The sequence below is a fragment of the Rhinatrema bivittatum genome, chromosome 1 (genome assembly GCF_901001135.1).
Source record: "Rhinatrema bivittatum chromosome 1, aRhiBiv1.1, whole genome shotgun sequence".
Taxonomy (NCBI): Eukaryota; Metazoa; Chordata; class Amphibia; order Gymnophiona; family Rhinatrematidae; genus Rhinatrema; species Rhinatrema bivittatum.
Window position 1 is genome coordinate 161,337,304 of NC_042615.1, and position 13,175 is coordinate 161,350,478.

The following is a 13,175-nucleotide window of genomic DNA, read 5'->3' on the forward strand; positions in this document are numbered from 1 at the left end:
CAATAGCATAACTCATCAGTAAAACTCAATCAGCAAAGGCATGCTGAAAGAAGTTTTTAGGGACTTTCTGAAGCAGGCAAATCTGGCCTCAGCCCTAATTTATAAGGGGAGGAAGTTCCAGAGTTCAGGTCCGGCAATTTGAAACAATTCTGTTCTTGTCTCAGATAAATGGCCACTCACTATAAAGGAAGGGATGTCCAGCAGATGCTGTTGGATTGATATCTCTGCACTGACTCAGTCAAGCCAAGGGCCAGATTTGCCATGAAGGGCCTTGAAAATTAAGGACAGAACCTTAAAGTGTGTCTGTAGCCAGTGAAGGCTAGCCAAAACTGGGGAGATAGAGATAAGAAGGAGTGCCTGTAATTAACCTAGCTGCTGGGTTCTGGATAAATTGTAATGATCTAATGCAAGAATTGTGCAGGCCCAGAAAGACAGCAATACAGTAGTCTAGTGAGGCATGTATGATGGTTTGGGTGACCGTACGGAAGCAGAAAAAAAGAAAAACCAGCATTCACTATTTGGAGACTCTTATTTTCATTTCTCTCTTGTTGGATGGGTGGAAGTAGAAAGCCGGGCTGGGCTGATGGGTGGGTGATGGATGGAATGATGGAAATGGAAACAGACAGCTCTGTTCAGTTCTGGCTTCTCTCTCCTTTTATTTTTAAGCTTTTTATTTAACAATTCTCAGGCATACCTATTACACTCACATAGTACACAGTCGTAAGTAATACAAGAACACCCATTTCAGTACATAAGATATGCTATACTGGATTAGACCAAGGGTCCATCAAGCCCAGTATCCTGTTTCCAACAATGGCCAATCCAAGTCACAACTACCTGGCAAGTACCCAAACAAATAAATCACAAGCTACTATTGCTTATTAATTAATAGCAGTTTATGGATTTTTCCTCTAGGAACTTATCCAAACCTTTTTTAAACTCATTTACACTAACTGCTGTGACCACATTCTCTGGCAATGAATTCCTGAGCTTAACTATATGCTGAGTGAAAAAGAATTTTCTTTGATTTGTTTTAATTGCTAACTTCATGATGTGCCCCCTAGTCCTTCTATTATCTGAGAGAGTAAATAACCAATTTACATTAACCAGTTCAAGTCATTTCATGATTTTGTAGACCTCTAACATATCCCCCCCCCCCCCCCCCGCCAGGTCGTCTTTTCTTCAAACTGAACAGCCCTAACTTCTTTAGCCTTTCCTCATAGGGCAGCCGTTCCATGCCTCTTAGCATTTTAAGTCGCCTTTCTCTGCACTTTCTCTAGTGCAACTCTTATCTTTTTTGAGATGCAGCAACCAGAATTGCACACAATATTCAAGATGTAGTCTCATCACGGAGCGATACAGAGGCATTATGACATCCATCGTTTTATTTGCCATTCCCTAACTAATCCTAATATTCTGTTTGCTTTTTTGATCACCACAGCACACTGAGCTGACAATTTCAATGTATTATCCATTCTCCCAGGACAAGCAGGATGGTAGTCCTCACATATGGGTGACATCATCAGATGGAGCCCTGTCATGGAACACTTTTGTCAAAGTTTCTAGAACTTTAACTGGCACACAGAGCATGCCCAGCATGCCACTAACCCTGCAGCCACCAGGGGTCCCCCTTCAGTCTCTTTTTTTCCATGCAGCAGTTGCCTTGCGGTTTAGGAGCTCTGTGAGAAATTTCTCACAACTTTCCTCACAGAACTATTTGAAGTTTATCTTCTTAAAAATCCCTCATCGGGATCCCCCATTGCGCTCCGTTCCCTCCGAAGCTCGGTAAGTCTTTATTCTGGTACTTGCGGTCGATTCCCGGTGGCCTACCACTTCGGTGCCCGATGGTCACCATGCGCCCGCTAAAATTTTAACATGGCAACTGGGTTTAGGAAATGCCCCGAGTGTCCGAGGATCATGTCCATAATGGACCCGCATGAAGACTGTGTTGTGTGCTTAGGCCCCTAGCACGACATTCGTCAAATCCCTAGTTGTGCACAAATGACCCCCAAAGGCCATTGCCCTCGCCTGGACAAAATGGGGCAGTTGTTTGCCTCAAAACATACCGCTCCATCGACGCGAGTTCATGCGCCACAGACCATGGAGGGTCCATCTACCTCTGAGACGATTCGCCAAGAGCACTGTGGACAGGGTGACCGTCCTTCACAGACTCCATCGAGGACATCAGCGTCATTGTCCTTGGTGCTGGGGAAAGACTGGACCAAGCACAGAGGGAAACATCAACACCAGCGGGCCGGTGCCGGCATCGATACTGCAGCGGCATCGACTTCCATCGAGCCGCCTGCGAAGAGGGTCCGGGGAGAGGAACCCCCATACTCCTCTGAACCCGGGACCCCTAGGCATTTCCTACCGACACTGGTGCCAGGCACCAAGCCTCCACGAGCCCCCGTGGAGGCTCTGGTGATGGCTAGCCTGCCTCCTTGCCGTGCCACCCATGGCGGCTTCCTGGGAGGAATTGGACCACATGGTCTAAGGCAGTGCTGAAAGCCTTACGAGACTTCCAGTCGCCGCCAGCCCCGGAACTGGCTTCCTCGATGATGGCACCGCTCCTCGACCGCCTCGATATGCTCATCGGTGCCTTATTGACTCCTCCGCCACCGGACATGGTGGCATTGAGTCATCCATTGAGGTCTCCGCAGGTCCCGATCCCAGTACCTGGTTATACGGAGAAGGAAGGATCGATTCCCGGCCACGTCCCTCCATGGGAACCGTCTATGCCGGAGCCCATACCAGGGCACTGGGGTTATTTTATTTATTTATTTTCTTTTATATACCGACATTCGTTGGAGTAGATCACATCTGTTCACATTATAACCTTAATGGGTCAACATAGAACAAGAGTAACAATATAAATTAAGCATAGGAAGTTGAGGGAGACAGAAGTTGAACTGGGCTGGGGGGCCTCTTCAAAAATAAACTAAGATACAATATATACAATGTGGCATGAGATAGTAATAGAATACAAAGTGTGGCATGTAAACGATATATGTCTTGTGATTAAGGAGTCTTAAGGGGGTGCAGGGGGCATAGGGGTGGGGGGGGGGGGGGTTAGCCTGTGTGTTGGTAGGCTTTGTGGAATAACCATGTCTTCAATTGTTTTTTAAACGATTGGGTGGAAGGTTCCAGTCTGAGTTGGGAGGGTAGCTTGTTCCAGAGGGTGGGGCCAGCTACTGAGAAAGTACATTGTCTGGTGGAGGTAAGGTGGGCTAGTTTTGTGTGGGGGATGGCAAGCAGGCCTGTGTTTTGGGACCGCAGGTTTCTCTGGCAATCATGGGGTTGGGGAGGATCTATAGACCAGTTGTTTTTTCCATTGTAGATGGTTTTGTGGAGGAGGGTGAGGATTTTGTATGGGGAGCCAGTGGAGTTTTTTTAGGATGGGGGTGATGTGTGATGAGCTATTGGTGTTTGTGAGAGATCTGGCTGCTGCGTTTTGCAGCAGCTGTAGAGGTTTTGTGGTGGAGGCAGGTAGTCCGAGGAGGAGGGAGTTACAGTAGTCGGGTTTGGGGAGAATGAGGGACTGTAGTACTGTGCGGTAATCGTGGTGAAATAGAAGTGGTTTGAGTCTTTTGAGGACTTGGAGTTTGTAAAAAGCCTTCTTTGAAAGTTAGGTTAATGTGGTTTTTCAAATTGAGTTCGGAGTCGAGGGTGATACCAAGATCTCTGACTTCATTGGTGAGGATTGAGTTTGGTTGACTGGCGTCTTGGATGGTTTTTGTTGAGGGTTTGTTTGAAATGTGTAGGATTTCTGTTTTTTTGTGATTGAGGGTGAGTGATAGCTGGGTGAGGAGGTTCTTTATTTGGATGGAGAGGGAATCCCAATATGCGATGGTGTCTGATTCTTTGATGGGGAGAAGAATCTGGACGTCGTCTGCGTAGATGTAGAATGAGAGGTCCAGGCTGGAGAGGAGTTTGCAGAGGGGGAGCATATATATATTGAACAGGGTAGAGGAGAGGGATGATCCTTGAGGTACTCCGTGGGGGAGTGGGAATTGGTCTGATTCACAGTTGTTGAGGTTAACTTTGCAGGATCTATTGGATAGGTAGGATTGAAACCATTTGATGGTGTTTTCAATTAGCCCAATCTCCGTTAGTCGTGTGATTAGTATGTCATGGTTTACGGTGTCGAAGGCGGCAGAGATGTCGAGAAGGATGAGGAGGTAGGACTGGCCGGCGTCGATGCCTCGTAGAGCTGTGTCTGTTAGCGATAAGAGGAGGGTCTCAGTGCTTAGCAATTTTCTGAAGCCATGTTGGGTGGGGTAAAGGATGCTTTGGTTTTCTAGGTGTTCGGAGAGTTGGAGATTCACATGCTTCTTGATGATCTTGGATATGAACGAGAGATTTGAGATGGGTCTGTAGTTAGAGAGGTTGGTGGGGTCGAGGTGTAGTTTTTTGAGAATGGGTTTGATTATGGCACATTTCAGGGCTTCTGGGAAGATGCCTTGTTCGAGTGAGGTATTTATTATGTTGGCAATGGGTTTGGCGATAATATCTGGGATGAGTTTGAGAGTCTTGACTGGGATGGGGTCAATGGGGTATAATGCAGGGTTGATTTTCTTGACTTCGGTAGAGGCGATGAGTTCGAAGTTGGACCAGGTGAGTAGTGCTTCGATGGGTGGGGTCGTTGTTTCTTCTTTTCTGTGGAGGTTGGGAGTTATGAGTTTGATGACTTTATCAGAGAAGAAGCGGGTGAGTTCCTGGCAGGTCTTTGCGTTGTTGTCTGTGGTTGGAGCAATGAGGTTGAGTTGCGTTAGTTTGGAGATGATGTCAAAAATGGCTCTGGGGTTGTGCACGTGTTGATGGATTTTCTTTCCGTAGCACTCTCGCCTTGGCTTTGTTGGTGTCGGTTCTGTAGGTGTGGAGTAAGGTTCTGTAGCTGTCGAGGTGGGGAGGAGTGGGATGTCTTCTCCATGTTTTTTCGGCTTGTTGGAGGAGTCTTTTAGAGTTTTTCAGTTCCGGGGTGTACCAAGGGGTTTTGTAGGAGTTATTGTTGGTGATTGCTTTGGAGATGATAGGGCATTTGCTTTTGGCGATTTCTGCATTAATGTTGAGACAGGAGTTGATAACCGTGTTTGGATCATTGAGGTCTAAGGTGGTAAGGGCGCTGGGGAGTGCTTCGGTAAGGCCATCGCTGGAGCAAGGTTTGTGGAAATTGATGTATTTTTTGGAGTTGTTGTGAGGGGGAGGGGTTTTGATTTGTAAGGTGGTCTGGATAAGTTTGTGGTAGGACCAGGGGATGCTGGTGGTGGTGGGCAGGCTGTTGGATGTTGAGATTTTATTGTTGATGAATATCAGGTTGAGGGTGTGACCTGATTTTTGTGTTGGGGAGTGAATGATTTGCTTGAAGTCCATTGCGGTCATGGTGTCGAGGAGGATTTTGCATTGGGGAGGGAGTGGGGAGATGTCCATGTGGAGGTTGAAGACTCCTAATGTAACCATCCGTAAAAGTCAGGAAAGAGGTCCAGACAACTGATCCGCAAAGATAAACTTTTATTGCCAGCAAGATGCAGCTAAGACAAAGGCTTAGTACAAACTGCATGCCAATCCCCGTGGGGAGTGAACTTTTATACATTCTTTCAAGTAGGTGTAGCTTATAATCAGACCATTGCACACGTCATTTAATAGACATGATATGTTAGACATTTTATAGCAGCAATCGTGTTAATACAATACAAAATATTATTACAAAATGGTAGTGCGTTTCACTGAATGTCAGTACGTAAGTGCGTAGTGCATGCCATTGCGTTTCAAATGTTAGTACATTCAATATGGCTGTGCGTTTCAATGCGTTTCAATGCTGGCGTTATTAATTAGAAGTTCTCAGTTTTCTCATTCATTTCATTCAACGATTGTTCATACAACGATTGTTCATAGGATTGAGCTCCTACATTAATACTATGGCAGGTAGATCCATGTTGATTTGTGAGGAGATGGTTTCGATGAGGGTGGAAAGGTTTTGATCTAGGCATTTGGGAGGGGCATATAGTAGGAGGATTGGGGGTTTTTGGATTTGAAGAGGCCAATTTCTAGTGGGGGGGGGAGGGTGTTGATGGGGATGTATGAGGTTGAGCTTTTTAAGGGTTATAAGGAGAAGGCCACCTCCTGTTTTTTTTTTAGATCTGGGTAGGGAGAAGATGTTGTATGTTGCTTGGGGGAGTTGGTTGATTAGGGCTGTGTCTGATTTTTTGAGCCATGTTTCAGTGATGCAGAAGATGTCAGGGTGGTTATCTGTTAGGAGGTTGTGTAGAATAGGGATTTTTTTGGAGATGGATTGTGCATTGATGAGTAGCAGAGACAGTATTGAGAGGGCCGTGAGGGGGGTGTTGAGGGTGGTGGGGATTGGGGTGAGGCGCCTTGAGTGGGGGGGATGTGATGTCTAATGTGTGGGGGGGCAGTTGCAGTAGATAAGTGGTAATTTGGGGTAGGTATGCATGGTGGGGGGGGGAGGTGTGGGGGAAGGTGGAGGTAGGGTGTTGGTTCTGTGTGCTGTGGGTGTCCCTGGATGTTGGCCTGGGAGTGAGGGAGGGGTGAGTGGGGGTATTGGGTGAGGGGGATGTGGACCAAGGGTTAGGAAGGGAGAGTGTCCGTTAAGGTGGTAGGGGACAGTATGTTTATTGATCGGGCGAAGAGTGGGCTGGGGGATGTGATCTTGGGGCGAACAAAGGGGCAGGCTCCTCTGTCGTGCTCCTTCATGCGTGCGACGCCCGATGAGGCCGCAGGTTTAAAGGGCTCTCCGGCCGTCGCGAGTGCTGGAGTTCCGGCGGCTGGCTCCGGACCCTGGCCGGTCAGCGCTGGCAGCGCGGTGTTAGCGGTTGGGTCGGGTCGGCATGGCAAGAGAGAGACGCCCGAGGAGGCCGCAGGTTTAAAGGGCTCTCCGGCCATTGCGTCGATGACGTCACCGTCGTGCAATTGACGACGGGTCACTTCGAGGTGGGCCGCGGGAGAAGCCGGGAGGTGGCGTTGCAGGCATGCCGGTCGGGTGTCTCACTGTTCGGGTGGGCTTTGGGCCTGGTTGCCGGGGTCGGTCGCTGGCTTCGGGCCTGTTCACTGGTCCGGTCGGGTTGGTTTCTGGTCGGTTGCAGGCTTCAGGCCGGTCGCTGGTCCAGTCGCAGGCTTTGGGCCTGGTCACGAGTGCTGGAGTTCTGGCGGCTGGCTCCGGACCCCGGCGGGTCAGCGCCGGCAGCGCGGAGCCACACTAACCAGACTACTGGCCTCTGGCCGCTGTGCGTACCAGATCAGAAGCAGTGTCCACAAGGACACTGCTTCTAACTTTTAGAAAAAGACTCAAGACTTGGCTGTTTATGCAAGCTTTCCCGGACTTAACTTAATGCGCCTCGCCATCATCATATCCAACACAGCAGATGCACTTCATCTCCTTGTATATAATTTAGTCTCTACTAAACTATCTTTATTTTCTCCGCTCCCAGTTCAATAGCCCTTGTTAATTGTAACTGCTTTTTTTCGACACGTTATTTATGTTTTTAATGTTTTTTATTGCACCCCTGTTTATATGTAAACCAGCATGATGTGATCGCTTCATGAATGCCGGTATATAAAAACCTTAAATAAATAAAATAAATAAGGAATGACACTGCTGGTTCCATGACTTCTCCAGCAGTGTTGCTCCTGGTATGAGATAAGCAGCCACGAGTCACTATGGTGCAGCAGGCTGATATTTGTAGGGACATAGCGGCTACGTCAAAGGACTGTTTAAGGATGGATTCCAGACGCCAGTCATGTGCATCTTTGAGCACTGCTCCTCCCTCCACTGGGATAGTAGTGTACTTCAAGACCGCGCAGACCATGGCATCGACTCTTGGGCATGTGAGAAGATCTTTGGTTGCCGGGTCCAGGGGGTACATGGCTGCCATAACTCGTCCCCCTTTGAATGTGGACTCTGGAGCGCTCCATTCCAGGTCAATTAGCTGCTGGACGGCTTGTAACAGTGGGAAATGGCGGGAGGTCTGGTGGAGGCCCTCCAGTAGGGGATTCGGCTTGGGCCCCCCCGAAGCATCTGGGCCCGGAATAGCGAGCTGCCTCAGGCTGTGGGTGAACAGGTCAGGGAGCTCGTCCTTGGTGAAAAAGCGTCTCATTGTTTGGTGAGGCTCTGTCGCTGGGGGGAGTTCCCCCTCTTTTACAGGCGTCGGTGTCCCCATAGATGGGGCTTCTGGGTGGTGGAAAGGTCCTCTGGCGGAGGATGTGGCTGGTCAGCCAGGGGTTCCGTTTGCATGTGAACAAAGGTGTGTAGCCCTTTGAAGAACTCCACCCATGAGATAGATGCTGGATCCAAGCTGAGGGGCGTTGGGTCCCTGGGGGTCCCTGTTTGTGGGGGTGTCCCGCTGGGATTTGCAAGGTCCGGGGTGCCCACTGAGGAGCTATTACTTGGCCCTGAGTGGGACTGGCCCTGGGCTGGATCTCCCAGGGCCTCCTCACACTGAGCGCACAGGGCGTTGGCCTCCTCGCTTTGTGTGGCTCTGATATGGCATGCTGGGCAGAGACCTTGAGCCTTTTCTGGTGGTGCCATGGTTGTAGGCGCATAAACCTTTATGCGCTCCGGCACGTCTAGATGTGCGGGTGGGTTGTGCGCACAGTTGTGCGCCCAAGTTGTGGTTATGCGCTTAGCCCGGTAGGCGCGCGGCGCACATATATCTTGTGCATGTAATAAATTTGTGTGCCCGGCCCGAGACTACGAGCGGAGCGGCGAATAGGGCCAAGATGGCGACGGCGACCACGCGAGCAATATGGCGACTACCTCGGAGGGTCTCCACGTGGGTAGACCCTTGGATCTTACCGGGGCCTGGCCCTGCTAGGGCGGATCAACCCGGCGGCACTGGTCCCGGTCGGCGACCTGTGCGATTCTTCGAAACTCGGAGACCGGAGTCGACGCTGAAGATTTCTACCTTACCTTGTCTTCGGCGCTTCCCGGTTTCGTTCTGGGTGGTCTCCGGCTGCGGGGGGAGAGGGCAAATACCTTCACCGCCACGCTCGAGGGGGCACCCGCTGCCTCTCAGCCGCGCCCGGGATCGGGGGCTAGGTCCTCGCCGCGATTCGGCCGCTGGACCGAGGCTCACCTCCGAGGGACCACGGAAATCACCTCGGGAAATCTCAACTGGGGGAGGGACCCGAGGGTATCGCCGCAGGAGAGTGGGGCTCGTCTTCAGAGGTAGATTTTATCTGCAAATTTGGGTTTTCTTCTTGAATTGGTTCTAACACTGCAAGAGCGTGCAGATAGTCCCTAACTGCTATGGAGACGGAAAATACTGAAGAGCTGCACTTCCTGCAGGGATATATGTACTCCAACTGCTTTCAGGAGTACACTATACCCATTGGTCCTGAGTCTATCTGCTACACACTAGGAAAGGTGGATTAACCTGTCTTCACTAGAGAAAAGTAAAGTATCAGGTAAATAGTAATTTCTCAGCATTCAGACAGCTTAATCCATGACCAGTGGGATGTACCAAAGCTACTCCCAAACAGGGCAGGAAGCTGCCCACAATTCAACTAACATAGCACGCACAGAGGCTGTGTCCTCCTGGGCCTGCACATCCAGGTGGTAATACATAGACAAAGTGTGTACGGAAGAGCATGTTACAGCTTGGCAAATCTCGACAGGAGACAATAATCGAAGCTCCACCTCTGACACTACCTGAACTCTAGTGGAATGAACCCTAACCTGTCTAGGCAACGGCTGCTCAGTATCCACAAACATGGCCATGATAGCCTATTGGGTTAAGGAGGTTAACGCCTGCGACGTCGATTCACTGTTTACCTCCACCATGGAGAACAAAAGGGCGGGCAGTCTTCCAGAGAGGTTTTAATAATCTTCAATATCACATCAGATGCCTCTTGACTTCTAAGGTCCGCAACAGATGATATTCATCTACATCTCTCCCTGTCCACCATTGGCAGGGAAATCAATTGGTTCAAATGAAAATCCGAGGCCACTTTCGACCCTCGGAGTCTCCCGCAGGAATGGTTCCTGGCAAGAAAGAGCCCACAACTCAGACCCAGTGCACAGAACAATTCACCATGAGAACACAGTCTTCAAGAATTTAACCTCAAGGAGAGGCTACACAGTGGCCGAAAAGAGGAAATTTGCCAAAATTCTAGAACCAGAATAAGGCTGCATGAGGGCACTGGCAGCCGTAAGGAAGGACAAAGAAGTCTCATCCCCTACAAAACTGAGCCACATCCGCATGGGCCAACAAGGGTCCACCATTCACCTGACCCTTGAAAACTGGAAAGAGCTGTAACCTGCACCTTCAAGAATTTAAGGGCCAAGTCCTTAAGTGACCCATCCTGTGAAAATTCCAAAATGAGTGGGAATGTGGAAGCACAGCTCGTTCCTCATACCAAGCCTCAAACATTCTCCAAACCCGAACATAATATAAAGAGAGGGAGACCGTTTGTGCTCAAAGCAAGGTGGAAATCACAGCAGTGGAATTCTACGCTTCAGCATCTAAGCCATTTCAAGAATCATACCGAAAGACAAAATTGAGATAGGGACCTATTCTTTGTGTAAGTCTGTCGTAGCAGGCTCCTGTGGACTGGTAACAGAAAGAAGAGTCTGCCAGAAGCCTCCGCAAATTTACATACCACAGCCTCCTGAGCCAATCTGGAACCACCAGAAGCACCAGTCCGTGTGTCCTTCGATCTTCCAAATTACTCTGCCCAAACATGGGCAGGGGAAAACATACCAAAGCTTGTCTTCCGGCCACTTCTGCTCAAAAGTGTTGATGCCCAAGGACTTCAAATATCCCCTGTGACTGAAAAAGGGGAGGAACCTTCGCATTGCGTGATTTTGCCAGAAAATCTAAAAACGGTAGGCCCCAGTGGCCCAATATGAGCTGGAATGCTTTGTCCAAAAAGTCCCATTCTCCTGGATCCAGACTCTTGTCTGCTGAAAAAAATCAGCTCCAACATTGTCTTTTCCCACAACGTGGGAGGCAGAGATTTCCTGAAGATATACTTCCACTCATTCTAAAAGCTGGACTATCTCCTGTGACACTTGCTGGCTCTTGGTGCCTTCCTGCGATTGATGTAAGTCACTGTCGTTGCAGGGTCTGACATTATTCAGAACACCTGACTGTGCCAGCAGTCAATGAACTACAAGCATGCCAAATAAACGGCATATACTTCCAGATAATTGATGTTTCAGAGAAGACTCCTCTGCAGTCCAGCGCCCCTGTGCCATCAACTTCTGACAACGAGCCTCCCAACCCTGGAGGCTCACATACGTCATGAGTTTCAGTCAGTTTGGAGTTCATAAGGAAAGGTCCTTCCTTAGATGATCCGCTTTCAACCACCACTGTAGTTGGATGCTAATCTTTACCGGTAACTGAAGCAGTATCGAGAAGTCCTAACACCGTGGACTCCATTGCGCAAGCAATGTGCGCTGAAGAGGACACATGCACCCTTGCCCATGGAACCACTTCTAGGGTGGCTACCATCAACTGAACACCTGTAGGTAAGACCATACTGCCAGGTGAATTGCTTCTGTTAATAGCTGCACCTATGCTATCTTATTTTGAATGCAGGCCTCTGGCAGAAAAACCCTGCCTTGCTTAATATCGAAATGAACACCAAGACACTCCAGCACATCTAAGATGGCTGTAACTTGCTCTTGGACAAGTTCACCACCCAACCTACTGGCTGATGCAATATCAGCTCGCATAAAACTGGCACTCATGATTGAGCGCCCACTCTCCTAACGCTTGCCTAGCCACCTCTTCTTGGCTTGTGATGCATTATTTAAATGAGGGGTCGTGCTAAAAAGGAGGCGCTAGAGAAAACTTTGTGTCCCTAGCTCCTCCTCGGCATTGGGCACATAGGAGAGATGGCTGTCAGTGCGAGCTGGAAAACAGACGCTCAATATGAGCATCTCTTTTTCTCCACTACCAGCAGCACAAGATACACGCATAAGATAGATGGTCCAGGCCTTATATCTTGTGCGCCTATATTGGGCGCCCAGAATTTTTTTAAAAAAAATTCCTATTTGCTTTCTGTGGTTCCTCTCACTTAGTATCATGACGATACTAAGTGAAGGAATCACAGAAAACAGGAAATTTTTCTTTTTCCAGTGAGCCCTTGAGTGTGACACACCCTTTCCGCCATCCTTGGGCTGGCGTAAAATTTGCCATGTTGCAATGTGCGCGAGAAATATTTTGAATCGCGGGGATTAGCTAATAGCCTCATCTACATGGAATTTAAATGTGATGAGCGCTATTAGCTAGGCGCTCAATTGGACATGCATTTTGGCCGCACTAATTCCCATATTGCATCAGGGGTTATGGATGCATGCCAAGCCATGCGCTGGCTGCAGCACATGGTATTGCATCGGCCTGTTAGAAAATGCAGCAAGGAAATCATCTTGTGCAAGGCCTGAAGACTCTCTCCATACCTTTGGCCCAAATTATCCAAATGTCTAGGTATGGGTAGGTAGACCAGAATACTATCCTGTCTCGACACTGTCACTACCACAACCATGACCTTGGAGAAGGTCCTGGATGCGGTGTCCAAACTGAAAGTTAGCACTAGAAAACTGATAATGTTGCCCCAAAACAACAAACTGCAGAATCTGATGATGCTCCAGCCAAAAGGAGCATCATCCAGCGATGTAAGAAATGCCCCCAACTGTGCTGCCAGTATCACCAAACGTAAGGTTTCCATACATAAATGAGCTTCTCGCAAAGGATGAGGACTTTTAGGACGAGGCTGGGGTGAAAGAAAGCTTCCTTCTTGGGTACAATGAAATAAATGGAATAACGGCCTGTACTTTTTGGTGACTTAAGCAATGGAAACATGTCCCACCAGCTCAGGGGCTCAACAATGTAACCTCAACTGCCAGACTAATTTCCAAAGAGTCAAAGGGAGACGCCATGAAGTTGTCCCGAGGAACGCAGAACTCCAGAGAATAGCCGTCCATTATCACCCCTAGAACCACTGGTCTGACGTGATCTTGACCCATGTCCGATAAGAGGAGACAGGCGAACCCCTATCTCCAGTTCTAGGAAGTGGGTCGGCACACTTTCATTGAGGGGGTCGGGGTGCATCGCCACCCTAGCCTGTGCCCTATCTGGGCTACCTGGACCGAAAGAACTCAGACCTACTCAGAAGTCAAGCCCTCTGAGAAGTCGCTTCTCTGTAGGGTCGAAAAA